General features: G+C 42.2%; 1 long non-coding RNA gene across 1 annotated transcript; it reads left to right on the plus strand.

Annotated features, from left to right (window-relative positions):
• Positions 1–1,605: 1,605 nt before the first annotated feature.
• Positions 1,606–19,463, plus strand: LOC140001939 (uncharacterized). Its single transcript, XR_011807754.1, has 3 exons — positions 1,606–2,322; positions 17,882–18,000; positions 18,143–19,463. It is a non-coding gene; the product is annotated as an uncharacterized lncRNA (long non-coding RNA).
• The last annotated feature ends 551 nt before the right edge of the window (positions 19,464–20,014 follow it).

Here is a 20,014-nt window from a genome sequence, read left to right on the forward strand (position 1 = left end):
TTGTGCCCGCAAGCTCTTCTTCCTCAAGCCTGAAATAAGAGCAGCCTGCATCAAAACTAGATACAGGCAGATGACAGCTGCCCTGAATTTACCTTAGCTATGCTACTTAGTTGGAGTACTGAGAGAGTAAGGGAGATGGGATCTGTGCAGGAGAGAGGAAATTTTATTGAGAGGCAGGAGAGCTCTGAGCCTCTGTGAAGTGGCAGTATCACCAGTGAAAAATTCAAGTGGTTAAGGGAGAAAAGGCCTGAGGGACACTGATAATGTGGCATAAAATACAGCTATTCGGTAGATCCCGGTCTCGCTGGTGAGGAAATCTCAGTGCTGTGTGGCACCATATACCAAGGACGGGCACCTGGTCAGTGGGAACCCGCTCAGCTATTTGTGTCACATGCATTGTGCGGGGAACATAGGCCATGCCTTGAGGGAGAGCACGATGTGGTACAGGCTTGCCCTGCCAATGTGCCTTTCAGTGCAATGCCTCCTTGGCTTCACCTCCCTGTGGCTGGGGTGTGCCGTGTTGTAGGTGCCCAGTTTGGAGGCCTGATGGGCCCTGTGGTGGGCGAGAAGCCACCACCACGCCGAGCACAGGCCCCACATGGAGCCCAAGGAGCCATCTTGTGCCAAGCGTGGGGTTGGGCAGAGCTACCAGCTCAAAGCCACAAAAGATCTTGTCCCACCAAAACCACCCCTTCACCACCAGCTGAAGGCATTATAAAAGACTGCTGGTAGCTGAAGTCTTATGCAAGAAGACAGGTTAAATTATCACACTGCTTTTCATGGCCTCCTCAGCAATGAATCTGAAGCAGGGAAGTGGGCTGTCGCTTTCAGCATGGAGGAATTTGTCACTGTAGCCAAATTAATGACTGCTTCTTGAAAGTTTCTCCTGCTACCTGAAGGACTGATTTGCTGCCTGCTGTTTGTTATCTATGGCATTTTTAAGCTTCGCCCAGGTGAGCGTATTGCTGGGTGCATTTAATGTCTGAATACAGCCTTCCTAACCTTGATGCTGCTCATTGCTTCATTTTCTTCTTTTGCTGGGGTTGGCAATGGTATTGTAACAATTTACCTTGCTAAAAGCCTGTTATTTATTTCCCTTGCAGCTATGTTAGAGTGAGTTTCCCCTGCTCCTTTGCATGGTCATGCTTGTAAGTTGACCTTGTGCTAGGAGCAGTAAGGCTGCAGTGTTTTGCTGGTATTTTAGGCTGTGCAGTCTCCATCTGAAGATGCAGTGCAAGGTTCTCTGTGGTGCCAGAGAAGGGGGAGTGAAGCAAGCAGGTCAGATGAGTGCCTGCAAATGAGCTTGTAAAGTCATAACTGCAAGGCATAGTACCGACTAGCTGATATGCTTTGCTGTCAGTGTTATGAGAATAAACACCCTGAGCTGTGTTTAGTCAACACAGATTTCTGCCAGCACTATCCTGATCTGGGCTTATCACTTTTTTTTTTTTTTTTTCCTTCTTTTTTCTATGTGCTTCTATCAGCTGTCAGGGCTTGAGGTATGGAACAACAGTAGGGGGGCTGCAAGGCAGGGCCCGATTACAAAAAGTAATGGATTAAATTAATCCTAGAGGAAACCTTACTGAGCAGACGGGTGTTGGTTGTGTTCCCTGGCAGGTCTGAAAAATGTATGAGTAGAATAAATACAGTGGCATGGTTGACAATGAATATGCAGTGGTTTTTCTTTTGACACTATCTGTTACCACGGAATACCAAGTCTGCTAACTCCTATGAATTAATTTGAGCCTTTCATCAGCCTTATATACATCTCTTGCTGCTAAGGCATCTGAGGATTCAGTATTGCCTTCACGTTTGTTATATCCAGGACAGACCAAAATCCCCAGACCTCAACAAATGAGATGTCTCCGTGTTCCAGGCTCCTTGTCTTACGTGCATTTAGGAAGAAAAAGAAATAAAGAGCCGTGATTTAGGACATAGTCAGGGGAATCGAAACATACAAATAAACAAGCCAGTATTTTCATTCCTTGCTGCCCTGGTTAGAAGGCCACTACGATTGCCTGTGGCATGCTAACAGCTCCCAAGTTGCTGCTCAGCTCAGCAGTGTCCCCAGCCTAATTAATTGGTCACAGGTGTGGATGGGCACATTAATTGCACCAATGTATCACTTTTGAGCAGTCCCAGTCATGCCTGTGTAATGGGAACAATGCAAGTCATGCAGCTTTTTGTGGCGGCTGTACATGGAGGGTGGATAAATCATGAAGGCCCAGTTCTGCCACCTTTATTCTCATGGAGCAAGATACCTTGCGAGGAGAGGTGTTTGAAGCACCAGGACTAATGGCGAATAAAATACTCTCAGCATGAGTAAGTATTGCTGAACAGCAGATTAACACACTAGGCCAAGCACTTATCTAAAATTAAGTGTTTTTTCCTCTACTTACGCCCTGAGATTCCTGCCTCCGATTATGTTTGTTTTGTTTGCTTTGTGTTTTTTTTTTTTGTTGTTGTTTTTTTTTTTTCTGTGTGCAGTCAAATATTGATAAGAGAGCAGCCTACACAGAGACCAACGGATGGATAAGGTCTGTGTAGCACAGTAAAATAAAAGCACTTGGGTGGAGTTCAGCTGTCTAAATCTTAAGGCAATACTTAACCTATTATTGTCTTCAGCTGGGTTTGAAGTACTAATGTACCTACGCAAGAAAACAAATTTACAATGGCTTAGTTAGGAGTTCCCTCTCCAGGAAGAGCTAGAATAAGCAAAACATAGCCTGAAACAAGGCCAGATTCCCTATGGACCTCCTGAAAGAGGCCTTGCTGAAATCCAAACAGTTGTGTGCTGCTAAATTAACACACATCCCCTTTGGCACGGGGCTGCTTCAGGCAGACACATGCTCCCAAGGCCACGCTATGGAGGTCTTCAGCAGGGCACCCCAGCAGGACGGCATCCTCCCCTGTCCCAGGCTGCCACCTGGGCTATGTTTGCTGGGACCCTGCTCCCTGGTGAAAGCCCCCAGCCTCATCCTGTATCCCTCGCCTCCCTCTGCCCTTCCCTGGGGACCATTTTGGTGTTGGGTCTAAGAAGGACCTCCCTTCCTGATGCCCTCAGACCCTCTCCCTGGCTTGGTCTCCTACCACACTCTTCAAGGGAGGCCCTCACTTACCTTTCCTTCCACAACTGGGAGGCCCTGCGTTTTTCTTCCAATGTTTCTGGGGAAAAGGAGCAGGGCTGGACCCCTGGACTTGGTTTACCAGGTAGAAGCAAAGCAAGAAATAGGGCTGTAGCTGTTTTGCTGTAGTTGGCAGTCTGCTGCCCTAAAAAATTGGTTACTTTGACTATGCTGAGAACCATTTTTGAGGGGAATATGAAGGCTTCAAGTTCCTCAGCAGACCTATTTGGAGGCTGGGAGGTGACTTTGTTAGTTACCTTTGTTGTTGGCGCTTGAACATGGTTGGGAAGCTAGTGGTAGCCCTGCTGTTTGACCCCTCAGAGACGCCTGATAGCTGTGCCCTGTCCACATGCTCTGACATAAGCTAATCAAGAAACCTAGGGGTAGCAAGGAAATACCCACTGGGGTCAGATGGGTATTTATTTATTTATTTATTTTTATTTTATTTTTTTATGGGCAGGGAGGTTGAGCTGCTAGGGTCTCTGACACACATCTGCCAAACAGGCTCAGAGACTGGAGAGCTGCCAGAGGGAGATAATGCCATTTCCTTGCTTTCTACAGCCCCATAATTTGGATTTTGGTACATACCTGTAGCATCAGGATATTTGGTTGAAACTGGGAAATGAGAAGGGGTCAGGCTAGATGCTTTAACAATTCCTGATAAACTTTAAGTTTTTATAATGCTATATTTTTTGAGTTGTAGCACAGACGACTTCTGCAAGCCTAAAAGGAAAAACAACAACAAAAACCCAACAACAAAAAACTACCACCCCTCCAGATTCTACTTCTTGCAGCAGATATCCTAAAATACCTCTTTTAAAGTATGTTCAGGTCTTGTTTTTAAATGACCTTCATCACTTGAGAATACGTGAGCTGCTTAAAGCTTGTTTAAAATATTGCTATGTATTATATAATACAGAAAGACATCTCAGAATGTGATTTGTATGAAAAGCACTACAAAATTTAATTGTATATGAATTTATTAATTATATGTATCACTGTACTTAAAACAGCCCTCTCATTGTTTTGGAAATTACGTAAAGGTTGGTAAGTTCAAAGGCAAGCAATAGTAAAAATTTCAGACAAAACAGTTTTGTCCTTTCCTCTGGTAATGTAGGTATCAGTATTAATGACCTGTTCCCTTTGTGTGCCTGTATAGTTTTAGTCTGACAGCAAGTGTGATGGAGGAGAATTGGATCAGTTTGTTAATAACAATTATTCTTCAAAAGGTTTTGTGGGAAATTAAAAAACCAAAAAACAAATGTACAAGTTTTCCTTCTCATTTACCCCAAAATCTGTGTGCAGTTTGAGAATATGTAGTGCATTTATGTACATTTATGAATGTGTGCATATGTTTAGCAATAGGCATGTTGTAAAATTTCACATGGCATTCCCTGAGAAGCCTTATGAGCATCAAATACATTTTTTGTGATGATATAGAAAGCTCATAGGTAAAATCTTGCAAAAATCCTTCATCTAAAATCTAAAGGTGGAGATCTTACTCTTCAATGCAACTCAACCCCTGTGTGGAGCTTTTCAGTTTTGCGAGGAATGCTTTCTGCTTTCTCACTCTTCCATGCACACATACATAGAGATATATACTCCCCTATGATGTGACTCCGAATTACCGGGTGCCGGTACTCTAATTTTAAAAGACCATTCTCTTTCATCTTGTGAGTAATGTGAATGTTAGATGCAAATCAATGGATATTATATACTGAGGTAATATGTGCATTTGAAAAACTGCAGGAATGCTTCACAAAATAAACTGGGCAAAAGTTACAGTATACAGCATTGGCTGTGAGCACCCCAGTGTATACTCAACTGTCCTTTTTTTAGCTCAGCGGTCATCAGGAAATTATTCAGAAGTATGTGAAAGACAAAAGTATGGTGAACTCTGGATAAACGGAGATCCTGTGCATCTGGTTTCTTTCTACTGACTGATTTTTTTGAATTCAAAACAAAAAATGCATTTGTTGCAACTGCACTCTTAAGATAATTGCTTCTGCTGCTCTCCCTTTGAGTTAAATATTTGAGGAAGCAAACACAAGCAGACATTCATGAACTCATCACCCAGTTAACAGAGTGACTATGGGAGTTTCTAGTGAGCTCTCACTGGTGGCTGAATGCAGCCAAGACTCATGCCCATCTCTGGCTGTTCTGTTGACTAAACTGACCTTCCTTTTTTGGTGCAACTTTTCTTGGATTTTTATTTTTTTCCTTTCAAGCTTCTCCAAAGTATAGCTGCTGCTAGAGCACCACGTTTTCCCACTTATGCTGTGTACCCCTTCAAGAGCAGTGGAAACACTGCGGAGGAATAACTTGTATGGTCAGTTATTTGCATAACTTAGAGCTGCATCCTGAAAATGTGCAAAATAGCCCATGGGAGACCATATACTGGTGTCTTACTGGGTAAAAGAAATCAGGCTGTGGGGCTCAGAGGCAGGGAGGCTTCTGGAGAAAAGGGCACTGGAGTAAATGCCCCTTGTGTTACCCATATGTGCATGTAACCTATACTGTTGCTGAGTTGCTGGGATGTCTTACAGAATAGCAAGTTACTTGTACCTTTTATTAGCCCCTCTGTGTGTCTTTCAGTTTTTTCTCCTCACCCACAGTGCCATGTTTCATTTTTCTGTGCTTACAGTTGCCACCTCATGCAGGAGAAGAAAACGTGTCATTTCCAGGGTAATCCTGCCAATGAAGTTTTGGTCGCTGTGCAAAATGGTCCAGGTCCCTTGTGCTTCTCCAAAGCACTGCTGTGCTGCAGGGTTTATTTGAGCCATGATTGCAGCCCGCACAGCTTCACCCCTGCTGCTGGAGCTGGCTGCTGGAGGCAGCACAGCTTATTTCCAGCCGCAGGTACTGAGCTTTGCTCCTGGTGTAGTTTGCACGGAGGAGCTGTGCTAACAGCCCATCCAGAAAGCTGGAGGATCAGATAACACCTCTCTCATTCCACACTCATAAATCATCAGGGAAAGATAGTGTTCCCCTCTGGATTTAAGACCTGTTCTTATTACAGTGTCTGTAGATTGGACTGATTGCAAAACTAAGCTGAATGTGGAAAAACAAAGACATCCCTCTGGCCTTCTGAAGTAAGTAGAGAAGCTGCCACCTAGAAACCATCAGGGATGCGTACCTTGCTCTCCTGCTTTGAGCCAAAGGGCAGTTACTCGCCTATTAGCTTTTCCGTGAGCTGACTTTCTGTGTATTGATTTTATGACCTTTCAACCACTGTCTGTCAGTCTGCTGCACTGACAGCTTTAAGAGGATCAGTTGTATGGTCAGAGCTCAGAAAATCTTTATATCTCTGGTTCTTTCAGAGTCAGGTGGGTTCACAAAATCCTCCAGGACAGATGCTGATATCATTTCTCACCTCCAGCAGCACTGTGCTTTGCAGGCCAAATCAATGCAGCTGCTCAGCCAGTCTGAAGAATTCAGGCCATGGAACTAGACTTTGGGGTCCACTTCTGCTCTCGGTGAAGTTAGGAGGAAAATCCTCCAGGATCACAGTAGGTACTTGTGTGCGAGCTTTCCTTCACGCACTCCTCTGCTGAACTCTGGCTATATGCCACTTACGTTGAACTCTGCATCTAAATATAGCTTCCTTTGTGGAAATGAGAGGTTTGCTTTGTTCGTGTTTGTTCCTTTATCCCTGAATGATTTTTTCTGTCCGTCAGCAGCAACAAAGGCTCTTTGTTTTGGTGCTCAGAGTGGGACGCGTTAAATGGATCCTATTTTCAGAAACTGCTGAGCCTCCAAGCCCTTGAGACGCCTGCCCATTAGTGTTTCACCTTGGATGGCCCAAAATGGTGGGAGCTGCACCCATTCCCCGTAGTAGAATTGACCTGAGATGCAGCCTTCTGCAACTTGGTAATTTAAGCCCATCTAGTTTGAGAATGTCAGGGAAATGGAGACAGCAGATAGCTCTTCAGATCTTCATCTTGGCTTTTTGCTGAAAATAATGCCACTTCTTTGCCAAGTGATCTCTCACTTTTCTTTGTTTTTGTCCTGCTGACCATTCATCCTCCATTCACCGGGCTTGCAAACAACCTCATTTTTCATTCCTACTTCTCTGTCTGTTGACACTTCAGGCTCCTGCTCGTTGCTCTCCCTCAGCAACAAGCTCATTCTCATTCCATATTCAAAACCCACAACGTGATTCATTGAACAGAGAAGTGCTTTAGCTTTGCACTGTTTGCTCGAGACTGACCTGGAGGATGACATTATAAATGAGCTCTTACATCTGAATTGCTTTGTCCTGCTTAGCAAAGTCAGTAGAAAATGGCAAGGAGCTTTTGATTTTGAGAGGGATCACCTGCTTCTCCACAGTCGCTATTCCTGCTGATCTTATGTCTTCGCTCCCCTTCTGCTGCATGGGAGGCACCAGTTTTTGTTCTTAGGTTTGTGAGGGAGATTTTGGAAAGGGCACTTCCCTACAGGCAGCTTGCAACAGAAGAAATACAGAGTGGAGGCTGTCTTCAGGTGTGAAAAGAGGGGGCTGAACTGCTTCAGGCCATAGTAACAGCTGATCTGAAAACAAGCTTTTCTCTATCTTGAAGTTCAAAGTCCGTCTAATTTTTCAAGTGTCTTTTACCAGTTTTGCTTGCTTCAGCAGTACTGGAAGTGCTGAAGCAGCATATCACTAGGCAGACCCTCGTCCAAGTACCTCCACCCAGGCTGGACACAGGAAACGTCGTAAACCACAAGACCCCTGCCATGCTGATCTTGCTGATTCGACAGCTTCCAGACTGCGTGCTATTCACATCAATAACTTAAACAGGAAAGTTCGCTCCTCAACAGTTTACTGTTTATAAGCTTATAAACTGCACATAATTGCCCAAATTCCTTGTTGATTCAGACCAATGTTCCAAACCCAGATGGGTGACTGCTTTTGGCTCACATCAAATGGGAATAACCTAAGGTCATCCAAATATTAATTTGACATCCAAATATTAATGCGACAATATTGCCCTGATGTGCTATCTGTTTTTCCAGATTTACCCATCTTTCTTTTAATTTCAGTCATATTCTATATCCGGGTAATAAGGTCTCAGTCAAGCATCAAGATTTATAGAGCAGGAAAACAATATTGTGTGGGCTAAAACTTTGAGACATAATGGGTCTCAATAATTATTTTCATAGAGATTATCATGTGCTTTAGTACTTACAGTGGTTATTATAGTCATTCCGAACATCCCAGCTCGTGACATAAAAATGGCATTTTTTTAGTCTAATATTCAGGAAAAAGGATCTTAAATATGAAATATAGGAGAAAACTGTCCTCAGGAATGGGACCATAGCCTTCCTAGCACCCAGTGCCAGGAAAGTAACTTCCTATATGTTTATGGGGACCATTTCTCTGTATCCCCAACACTGCTAAGCTCACAGGTGGTTCACCTATCATAGGGAGAGCTGTTCATACGGAATCATCACAGCTGTTTCTTACAGTGTGGCTGACAGCCTATGGAGGGGTGAAAGGTGTGAATGGTTAACACGGACAAGAATTTTCTGGAATAACAATTTAAGATAGATTTCTGAAAATATTTAAGAATGGTTGCCTTAAAAATGTGCTTAAAAGTTGTGGTCTGTAGTAATTAAATCCTGTGCCCATGTACATGTGATTATGGCTAGAGTAACACAATTGGCTGACAAATAACAAAATTGGTTCTCTTATAGGTAAAAATAGAAAAGAAAAGATGGGAGTAGAAATGAAATAATTACTGGTATAAACTGGCTTTAGTAGAGTGGAGTACTAGTCTCCAAAAATCTTCCAGAATTCAGAAATTTGAATCCCAAGGCAGGTGAAGATACAAAGAGAAAGATGACATGAAGGCATCAGGAGTTGTTTTTTCTTTAGGAGAGGTGAAATCTAGATAATATTTGTGGCTATTTTACTGGTTAGCTAATAGTTCGTGATCTATGCCATGCATAGCCACAGTGAAACTGTTACTTTCTGGTGCCTGCCTTTTCAAAAGGACTTTGGAAAACTAAAAGGAAACATAAAAGAGTTGAAAGTGTTTGGGGGGAGGCGGGGAGGATGGCTTAGAAATCTGTTGTTGAGACAAGCTTTAAGTATCTCAGTTTATTTTTTTCAGCAATGAGAATCGAAAGGTGACAGGTTTACAGTGCAGATGTTTTTTCAAGGGGAGAGAGTAATGAGGTCTAGACAAATGCATGACACGATACTGGAGCTGGAAGCTAAAATTACACCAGTGGAAACAGCAAATAAAGCACAGAATTTGAACTAGGAGCTCTGTATAACAACATAACAGGGAAAAAAAAAAAAAGGAAAGAAAGAAAAAATCACAGATTTTCCCTCATCCTCCTGATGTTTGTGTCAGCTCTTTGGAGAGCGTACTTTAACAAGCACAGGATGCTGGTTCCAATACAAGACCGAGCAGGTGAGCATTAATTGCTGCTAAAATACAGAGACCCATCCTGAACTGATTAATTATTGCTTTTTGTGGCCTTAAGCTCTGTGAATCTATTAGGCTCCCTCCTTTCAATCACCAGGAATTCAGAGATCAGTATCATTTTGTATTATTTGCTCAGATGTGGTATCTTCCCCCCGTGTCACGAATGTAGGCTATAAAAGTGATAGATGCTCTCCTGCTTCCTTTAGCATTCAGGTCCCTCTCGCATAAGCTCACAGTTTGAGACTGAGATTGTGGACGCTGCTTTGTCATGCAGTCTATAATTTCCATCGCTGTCTTATCATTTAGATGTACGGTTCAGTTTCCAGATGTGGATGCTATCACAGGATTTGGACGTCATGCCATCATTCCTGTCTGCCTATTCACTGCAGATATAGGCAGCACGTTAAACACTGCTTAACTTAGTGCGGGCTTTTTCACGGCTCACGCATTTGCTGCCACCTAAATTCTAAACTCCTCAGCCTTGGGTGCTGACCTGCAGACATCATTGTCTCCTGGTTAATGAATGTGTGGTTATTTCTGGCACGAGTCACATTCTGTGCAACACAAACTCATTTCTATATTACAATTTCTCTTAGAGGGGGAAAAAAGATCTCCGTTCAGACCTATATTCCCCCGCTGGTATTATCTACTTGTTAATGATGAAGGATGCAGTAAAGACTTGGAAAAAAGCATTTGAAATTCCAGACATAAGGTAAGAAGATACAAACAGTTGCTAAAAGCACAAAGGAAGCACGAAATAGGTATTACACATATTTAGCTGCTCCTCGATTTGGAAATTTTAAGTGGAGTCTGGGAAGTTTTCCTCCTAGATGGGTGCAGGATGGAGCTGCTCATTCCCCGGTACATGGGACATTAATCATAGGGTCAAAGGTGTCCAGGGCTCAAGCTTGGCCATTTATCATGTGTCCCTTCCTATGAAATGCCCCAGAGTGAATTCTGGTAATTCCATCCTTACAGAGGAAGAATGGGTGGAGGAATTAATGGGTGAGGGTTTTCTGATCAGGGTGCTATAGGGGAAGGATTGGCCAGAAAGAAGTGGAGTAAAACGAAGCATTTTGGCAGCGGGAGGTAAGGAGATGCAAGCCTGTGGAGAAAGATGGGAGGAATGAAGGACAGAGGACTTCAATACAGCTGATCTGGGAGGTGAGGGTGTTTCATATGACTGCTTTTTCTTGTCTGCTGGGTTGAACCTAGTGCTGCCCACGCACCAAACAAGCACCAAACCTGTACGAAGGAGGAGTTATGTGAGTTACTGCTCTTGCAGCACTCATATGCACCTGGAGGTCAAAGCCTTGAGCTGGAAGTGCAGGTACAGGTGGGCAGAGACCTCCAAGCTGCGTAGACAGGGCCTGCCCACTGAGGGCACATCACAGCACTTATTGCTTCATGGCACGTGGTGCTCGAGTCATCCCACTTCCACCTCCCGTCTGTAAAATGTTAGGCCAGCAGCTGCAGTAACAGGGCTCGTACATTTCACCCGATGGATTTCTGCTTCACTGGGCAGGAGGAGGGAATTTGTGACTGTGTCCTGATATAAAGCCACTGTAAGCCCAAAGGAAAGATTTCTATTGATTATAATGCCGTTTAAATCTGGTCCGTAATGCCTACTAAACAAATCATGTTACGTTCTTTTTTAGCTATCCTCGTTATATAAAATCAGGGGAATTATTCCTATTTATTATCCCTTTCACTTAAACCTTGTGGGGGCAACAATGCATTCACTTTTAGTGATAAAGGAAATATGGTGATTAATGGCTTTGGAAAGCTGCTACAGAAAAGAGCTTGTGTATGGGATGGACTCAGTTTATATCTTGATAACCAGCTATTGTGGAATAGGAGTAATTTACAGAAAAGATGTGGAGATAACCAGGTCACAGCAGACTCTTGGTATTTCATAGCTAAATCACAGAGAAAAAGATTTAAAATTAATACAATGATGCCAGAGGCCTTTTATAGCATGTAGGATTTGCCCCACGAAAACTCAATTTCAGTATGAACACAATTATCTGGAGTAGACGATGCTGGGGAGTAGACGGGAAAATCCCTTAGTGTAGAAATTGTCCCATGTATGGCTTTAGGGAAGCGCTCCTTGGGAAAGCTGGAGGTTATTTTTACAGGCGTTTGCAAAATTGGTGATGGAAGGAAATTAATTGTACTTTAGCTAAGGCTGCAACTTGTTTTTTTTTTTTCCTTAAGCCCAGATTTTACTTTCTCCAGTAAGACTGTGATACGCTTGAGGCTCGTGCTCTGCAGGCTCATTCTTCACTGTCATCTTGACTGCCTTTAACATTTGAATGAAGGAACAAATCACACAGTAGATTTTCTCATATCTTTCTCCTCTGCCCTATTTTTAGTATATATTACTACCTGAAATGGCATTACTCACAGAAACAAGTGTTACAGGTAGTGCTCAGTATCGTATATAAACCCTAACCTGTGTACTTTAGAAGAGTAGAAATGTCCTGTGGTGTAGAGGCCTTGGTCATTGGTCTTCAGTCTTGCAGGACAGCTTGGGTGTAAATGGCTGCCTGATGGGCTTCTTTTTCAAACAGTGTTGTTTGAAGCCCACGGGCATCAGATACATTGAGATTACTGCAGCTAAACTTTACAGTAGCTAAACATCTTGTGCTTTTTTTCCCAGGAGATCTGTTTTCTCCTAATGGCAGGCTTGGAAGTTGCCTGTTCTCCCCCATGGAGGTTGGGATACTGCATGCAAGTCAGTCTGTATGAGCTCTGCCAGTCCTGCAGGCTGGTGCAGCTAGCAGAGTAACAAGTGCTTTCCATGATGTAAATGATCCTTCCCCGACCTGTAGAAAGCTAGCAGTCATAGCTGATTTTTTTGTTTTTTAAGGTTCATTAAAGACAGTTTCACTATTACACACATCCACTTACAGTCTGCAGATTGTAAGTGGATTCTTTTGCACAAGCTTATATGATTGGGAAGGGGTCAGGAGGAAGAACAGCACCTCTGCTTTTCTTTTTTTTTTTTTAAAGTGTCTTCTTCCAAAACGCTCTGTGGATAAAGGCAAAAGCGTTTGTGCTCACAGGCTCTGACCAGATTTGGTAGTTACCTCTTGTGGCCACTCAATAGATTGCCAACAGGGGACAGCACAGCTACTTCTGGAGGGATTTAAGCCCGTGCTGCCTTGAGGTGTTGAGTGGTGACTTTGGTGTGCAAAGCATCTGTCCCTGGACAAATCCATTTTCCCTAGCAGAAGCTGGTTTGTAGTTCTGAGTGATTATATTTACAGCAACCCCACATTGTTAGGTGTGTGAACACTATGAGTTGCCTTCCAAAAGAAAGGTCGGAAGTGGTACTTAGGGAAAGCAGAGTCTTACAGTTAGAGTGGAGTTTGTACTCTGACTGTGGAGAGTTGCTGTTCCCAGCCTTGATTTGACAAGTAGCTGCATCCCCCAAATTGCTTTACTTACTCCTTGCTCCTATTTGTACTTCAGAAGGGTACTGACTCACTGAGTGCCAGATTTTTAATGCCTTAGGAGAGAGCAATATTTCCCCCTTACAATCCAATCTTGAAGGCTTCAAGGCAAAGCTTTTCCTTGACAAAGGCAAAATATTTTATTTTGCAAGACTAAAGGACCAGCACCTTAATATATACAATCTTTTAAGCTGGCTCAGGTTTTAATGCTCACGAAGCTGAAGTGCCATATGAATTACAGGCTGACGTCTCCTTTATCAAATGAAATGACTAAGTTGGACTCATTCACGGAATGTTTCCCAGCACAAAACTCGCTCTGCTTTACATTTCCATCAGGAGCTGATCCACAGCGTTCTGATTTGTACTCACTGCTACTCTTTTTATGATAAGAAATTTGCATGTTGCCATGTGCGGTTCAGTAGAAGCATCCTCTCCTGTGCTACAGTGATAGCTTTAGGATAAATGATGGTATTTTCAAAATAGCTTGAATTATATAGATTCATCTACCGTTTTAGCAGTAATGCACAGTGCTTTAAGATATATAAAATCATCTTTAGGTTTGGGGAGGCATGAATACAGGGAGTACTCTGAAAACACGTCTGACAGACAGATTTACTAGCGGCAAGAAAGTAAAGCAGATAAAAACCATCATAAGAAAATCCACTCTTTGATTAAGGAGCTTCATCTTTCAAATCCTTTTGAGAAGATACTTTCTAGACTTCCAGTCCAAAATTCAACTGATGTAAATTAACATCTTTCTGTTGATACACAAGAAGATGTGTGGTTTTATACCTAGTCTATTTCCAGGCTTTCTTCAGGGCATGCATATGTGGTTACATTAACTTTGAAGAGGGATCCATGTGGCTCCGCATCGGAAATGACAACTCCAAGCTTTTGTTTTAAAACACCACTCATCAGAAGCAATTCTGGTGTAATGTGTTACCTCTTTCCAGTTCACCTAGGGTCACTGAACCGAGTCCTTCCCAATTACAAAATAAATATACGAGGTTGCAAAATTCCTGAGATGCATCTTTCTTAGATGCACACCCACATCACCCGACATAGACCTGACGTGGAACCAGGATGTCCATTAGATTTCACCACATTTTGATTTCCAGAGTTTTATTGATAGCGCACCTAATGTCAGCACTCACTTGAAGAAGTGATTTCCCTTCTCTTTGTGTTTTGACAGGGACTAGAAGTGCAACCATTTTGGCATTGATGGGGAGAATTTGTCATTGTGATTCTTCTTGAAAGTCACTCTCTGGAACTTCTACAGCTCACTAGGAAAGGCTCCTGAAGTTTGCAAAACAGTCAATAGCATGAGACATTTACTGTACAAGTGCAGGTGGGGAAGAGCCCGGCTAGTTCTAAGCTGTACTCCAGCTTTCCCATAACAGCTCATGCATTTTTTTTTTTTCAGACCAATTATTTCAGGTCTACAATTTTCAACATTTGGGCTCTGACCATTTACAATTTTGGGAAGGGTTCAGCTTGTTTGAATTCTGGGAGCTCATACCCAAACCAAGGAAATAACACTGCTTTCAATGCTTTTCCCTATCTGCACCTCAGATTTTTATTTTTTTTTAATTATTATTTTTCTGCAGACAAAGATATAATTCAAAACTGTAGGAGCAATTATTTTTCTTTTCTTCTCTTTTATTTTTATTTTTATTTACTTTTATGTATTTATTTATTTATTTTCCATAGTCAGTGTGTTTTGTGACAATGAGACAGAACTAGGAGGATGCCACGGGCTGAGCAAACTCCTGCTATTCCAAGCACTGGCCACTAGCTCCAATCAGAAAATTTTCAATTTCCATAGTACTCCATTAAGAGATAAGTCCTGAAGTAAATTGGTTCAGCAGATGGCCATTGAAAACTTAAAATTGTCTTAATCCAGCAGTTCCTGTTCAATTACAGTGTGAGTTGCTGGGGTACATTTGTATGCTTGTGAAAATTCCCTCAAGCAACAAAACAAAGCAGAGGATTCTTCGGAAATGTCACGTGGTTATATTTTGCCTTTTTGAATGCCGGACCGCACCGTAATCAGAAGTATTTTTAAAGCAAATAAAAATGTTGCTTCTGCAAACATAGGTGCTTAAATATTAATCGGAGCTCTACCGCAACCCTGCTGAAATGCATAATGATTTTGTGTCTGTCACTCACTGTAATTCGGATGGTGGTAATTAAATGCTGGTGGCAGCCGTGCTTGGCAGTGACTTGGGAGACTGCAGCAGGTGTTGTTCCCTTTTTTAGGACAACTACGCACTGACAACTGATTTCTTCCCATCTGGAAGTGTGGCAAGACATAAGTAAATGCAAAGAGAGAGATAAAACATGAGCTGTACTTTGCAGGAGCTGTGTGACCCCTCTCTCCCTCTGCACATGGGAGCTATGAGGAACAGCAATGCATGGACAGAAGATGTGTCCAAGCCCTCTGCCACATGAAGAGTCTGGTCAGATAACAGCTGATGCCTGAACTCTGGGATTTTCCCTTTAAAGTACTGAGAGAGTCACAGAGCATACGGCTATTTGTTAAGTATGGGATCTGGATCAGAAGTGTTTGTTTTCTGTAATTAAGTGACATTTGAATGTACCTAATTCTGCAGCCCACCTAGATTGACTGCAAAGTGTGTGAAATGTATCTTAGCCCTAAAACTTTATCCAGAGGTCCTTTTTGAAGACTTGTCAGAGTTAAGAAACAAGCAAAAAATATTTTTCTCTATTTCTATTTTGTTGTTAGGCCTTGAACACAGAGACAGGAAGCAAGAATGCCATTTAGGCGTATTTCCTTAGCCAAAGGAATACTTACAAACAATAAAAATTCCTCAAATGGCAAACCTTTAACCTTCACTGGGTGGGTACCAACTTCCTGTGCTTTTTTTTTCCCTACAGAAAAAGATCTTCATTTTACCATTCCATTGCCTCATTAATATATTTGGTGCATTTTTGACTATGTTAATGTCAAACAAAATGCATATATAAGTGAGCTTTGTATAAATTAAAATTAAATTAAGAAAAACCTATGTAAGGATAGATGGCTCTTTCTTTTCAGGTCTTAATGATAAATTTTCTGTGAGAAGCACTGCCTTTTGTTGAGCACGGTTTCCAGCAAACTAAGATACAAAAACAACCCTCTTAGAGGGTCCCAAACACTTGTATGCATTTAATATATGACCATTTACTTTCCTTAGCTGCCTCCACTTTGAAAACTGATTCCATTTATTATGATGAACTTGAAGGTATATTTTAAAAGTAATGATGAAATACTGTCTGTAAGACTGGATGCCCCATCTGTGGAGGTTGTTATCCTAGAAGAAGGAGATAATTTATTAGGTATCTTCAGTGTGACTGACATGAAGCACTTGTTTCAATATCAGCACAGCATTCAGAAACCACATAAATGAATGGGGGCCACTGGCTATGATGGCACGGACGTGAATTCCTCCTTTTTTCCCCGCTGACCCTTGCTGGAGGCTGGCCAAGCATGTTCTGAGGCCTCTGGGACTTCCTGCCAGGAGAAATGCAGGCACGGGGAAGCTCCTCTGTGCCCAGCTCTTGCTCAGATACGAAGATGCCACTGTTGTGATGCAGATGCACGTGTTGTCTCTGTATTTATACATTTATATAAATACATATACATATGTATTTATCTGTATTATAGCAAGGCAAGGGCAATATCACAGAATAACTGAGGTTGTAAGGGCCTTCTGGAGGTCATCTGAACCTCTGGAGGCCCATCTGGACATGTGGATCTGCTCAAGCAGGACATCTGGAGGTGTTTGACCAGGACCACCAGGCTTCTCAGCCTTAGTGCTGGTAAGTCACTGGAGATGAGCCCTGGGGCTATTTCTCCCCAATGGTTATGGGAGATGAAGATGGAGAAGAGTTTGAGGAGCTCATGCTGATGGCTGTCTGGGGCAGGATGGCTCAGTAAGACCACCCGGCTGATGTTCTGTCCCAGAGGAGATGAAGGCTGGCTCTCCAAGGAGCACATGCTGTGCTGCCTGGGCTGCTCACCACCAGATGGCTCAGTGCAGTGCAGGACTTGCTGCTAACATCCTTTCTGAGCAAGGCAATGTTTGTCTTTCCCCCCTCTCCTTCCAACCTATAAAGTATCAACAGCAGTTTTCCCCCCCACAGCCCCAGCCATCCTGTGCCCTCTCCCAGCCCTCTCTCCCTACAAACCTTTTTTATTTTTCTAAGGATGAGAAAGGTGTTATCTATAATTTAGTTAGCACACGGATTCTAACTTTATTTATATTTATGAAATAACAAATCATGGTTGAAACAACAAAAAGTTAATGCAAATGTACATAGGGTTGTAGATGAAGCTGATCTGCATGCTAATGTATATGCGTTTTTCTCCCTGCTAATATAGCTCTTAAAACAGCTGAAAAATAAATTGTTGAAATTAGAATTAATGTATCATTACCCTGTAAACAAGACTCTACATAAGCTTAAGGAGAAAGAAATGGTATATAGGCATACTGGAATGATAAAATAAATATATATTTCAGGGGAAAAATCTTTCAAAATTAAATACAACATCGCTATATATATTATCTTAACATGCTAGTGCACTATTATGTTGAGGAATGGAAATAATCTTGGATTTATGCTGAAGTTTAACAATTAACAAATGCCTTAGAAATGATAATTTGCTGATACTAAAATGCCTTGCATATAATAAGTTTGTCTGAATTACTTTTTAGTTATATGTGCACTGTAAAGTGCATGTAAGGTATGTATACGTTATTAGTTGTAGAAAATATTCCTTCCCCAGTCAATCTGTGAGATACTGTTTCAAATAAAAAGCTTTCTATTTTCAATTAAATCTCAACATTCTTTTTTTTTTTTTTCCCATACTACATTTCAGAAGCAAAGAAAAGAGATTTTCCTGAGTAACCTGATTCCTCTTGTCCCTCCCTGCCCCACTCTCCAGATCTGCCTCAGGTGGGAGCTGGCATGGGTTACAGCAAGAAGCTGGTGCTCAGGGTGAGTAAATGAGGGTAAGGAAAAAGGTGCAAAGCCCTAAGAAGAGGGGAGCAGAGCATATCCATCATGACTTCTTATAAATCACCTGGATTTCTAGCGTGGCAGGGATGTTAATTTTTTCTGCTCTGTTCATCTACTACAGGTATCCAGTCTGCAACACCAACCAGCACAGGCATGGCCTGGTGTTTGCATGGCTTTCTGCAAGAGGAAAGTAGTGTGTAGAGCAGTACCCATCTGTGGTGGGTGATTCCTACTGCAGAGGCTCGCTGCTTTATCTGGGATGTGAGTAGCAGAGACAGCAGTGGGGAGGAGAAGGGACCTGCTCCGTATTTGCTATCAAGGAAAGAAAAAACCTACAAAAGCAGCTGAAGACCACAATGAGTAAGAAGGCAGTTTGTGTCCCTGTCTGTGTGCTCTGCTTTTCCAAGAACTGTTTTGCTGCCTTTCAGCAGAGAAGCAGAGTTCATACATTTAAAGAGGAGGAACACAAGAATGAGGCTGATAGATTCATTTCTCAGACCATGTCGTATTTTTGGATGCTGACAGGTTTTAACATGAATTATTGTCATCCAAGTTCACTGGTTGATTGAATTGTTTTGCCTGCCCTAAATGTCCCTCAAATGTACTTGTTCCACAAGGCTTGTCACCTAAGCACCTCTGCAATAACAAAAAATCTCTGTCATATCCTCTTTGTTTGTAGTCAAGACTTGGCACTGCTGTTACTCATCAATTTGGTGGCTTCAGCACAGCTTCAAGGTACGCTCAGGAAGGACTTTGCTCAAGGTGCACCTGAGCCAAGAAATATAACAATGAGAGAAGTTGTTACATAGGTTTGTCTCTCACCTGTAGTGGGGATGTGGTTGCAATGCTCTTGCATTATAGTAGTCAATACTTATCTGTGGAAAGAATCAAAACAGAACAGAGAAGCCTCGCTTATCTCCTAATCAGTCTATTTCATTAGTTCTGCCTTTGGCCATTTCCATCTATATGTGGATGACCGTGCATTATCACAGGCTTTCTTAGATTTCTGCTAAGACATCTGTGTTAAATTTTAAAAATAGTATTTCCTTTCAGTGAGAAAGAGATGCTGTGGAGCTGACAGGCTGGCTTTTACAACTCACAAGCCTTGGGGACGGTAGGAGGCAAATAAGACTTGCCATTTCCCACTGGATTAGCTTTTCTTTATGTGTTTGTTTAGAATGTAATATTAAAGTGGTATTTAGCTTGTAATCTCCTATTGAATCAAACGAGATGTGAGTGCTGATTTTGATTAAATCTGTGGTGGCAAGAGCCGTCTGCAGGAAGATATTTCTTTGCAAAAGGGCCATGACTAAATAATTAATTAAACAATGATTCATTATTTTTCTTTTGGGCAACAGCAGAAGGAGCTCAATAGGATAAACATTCAGGGTATTGCTCATTAATTTAGAAGTCCCTTTTATGAGAACAATAAAGAAATCACTTGTCAGAAGATTAGTTAGTTGTTTGCTAGTCCTTGATTCTGTAGTGACGGATTGTGCTGTCTCCAGTGGTTTATGTTGTGTCTTTAGATTATGTTTAGATTATGTTGTGTCTTTTCTTTTAAGCTTGGTCTTGGAGCTCGATCGCATGAGAATTAAACTTCCATTTAAAAAGAAATAGAAGGAAATTTCTGCAATCTAGAGAAGAGCTTGAGAACGTCACTTGAGCTGACTGTGATTAGGATGAGTTTACGTTGCATAAAGGGGGATGAAGGTGCCTAAGGAGTATCTGCGAGGTGGACAAATCCATTGGCCCCTGCTGGTGGGGGCCAGCCCTGTAGCTCAGCACCAGTACCTGCACTGTACCATCCCTGCCTAAATCACTGCCTCTGTTGCCTGATACTTCCACCATCCCCACAGCCCTACTGTGGCTTGCCTTTGTGCATTGGATGACCATCCACTCATAAATCATGAGTGGGCTCGTGTGTGGGCATGGGTCTTACCATATTAAATTAGCCCTCTATGTAACCTGGCAGGAAGAAGACATTACAACC

This window comes from Anas platyrhynchos, chromosome 2 (genome assembly GCF_047663525.1).
Source record: "Anas platyrhynchos isolate ZD024472 breed Pekin duck chromosome 2, IASCAAS_PekinDuck_T2T, whole genome shotgun sequence".
Classification (NCBI taxonomy): domain Eukaryota; kingdom Metazoa; phylum Chordata; class Aves; order Anseriformes; family Anatidae; genus Anas; species Anas platyrhynchos.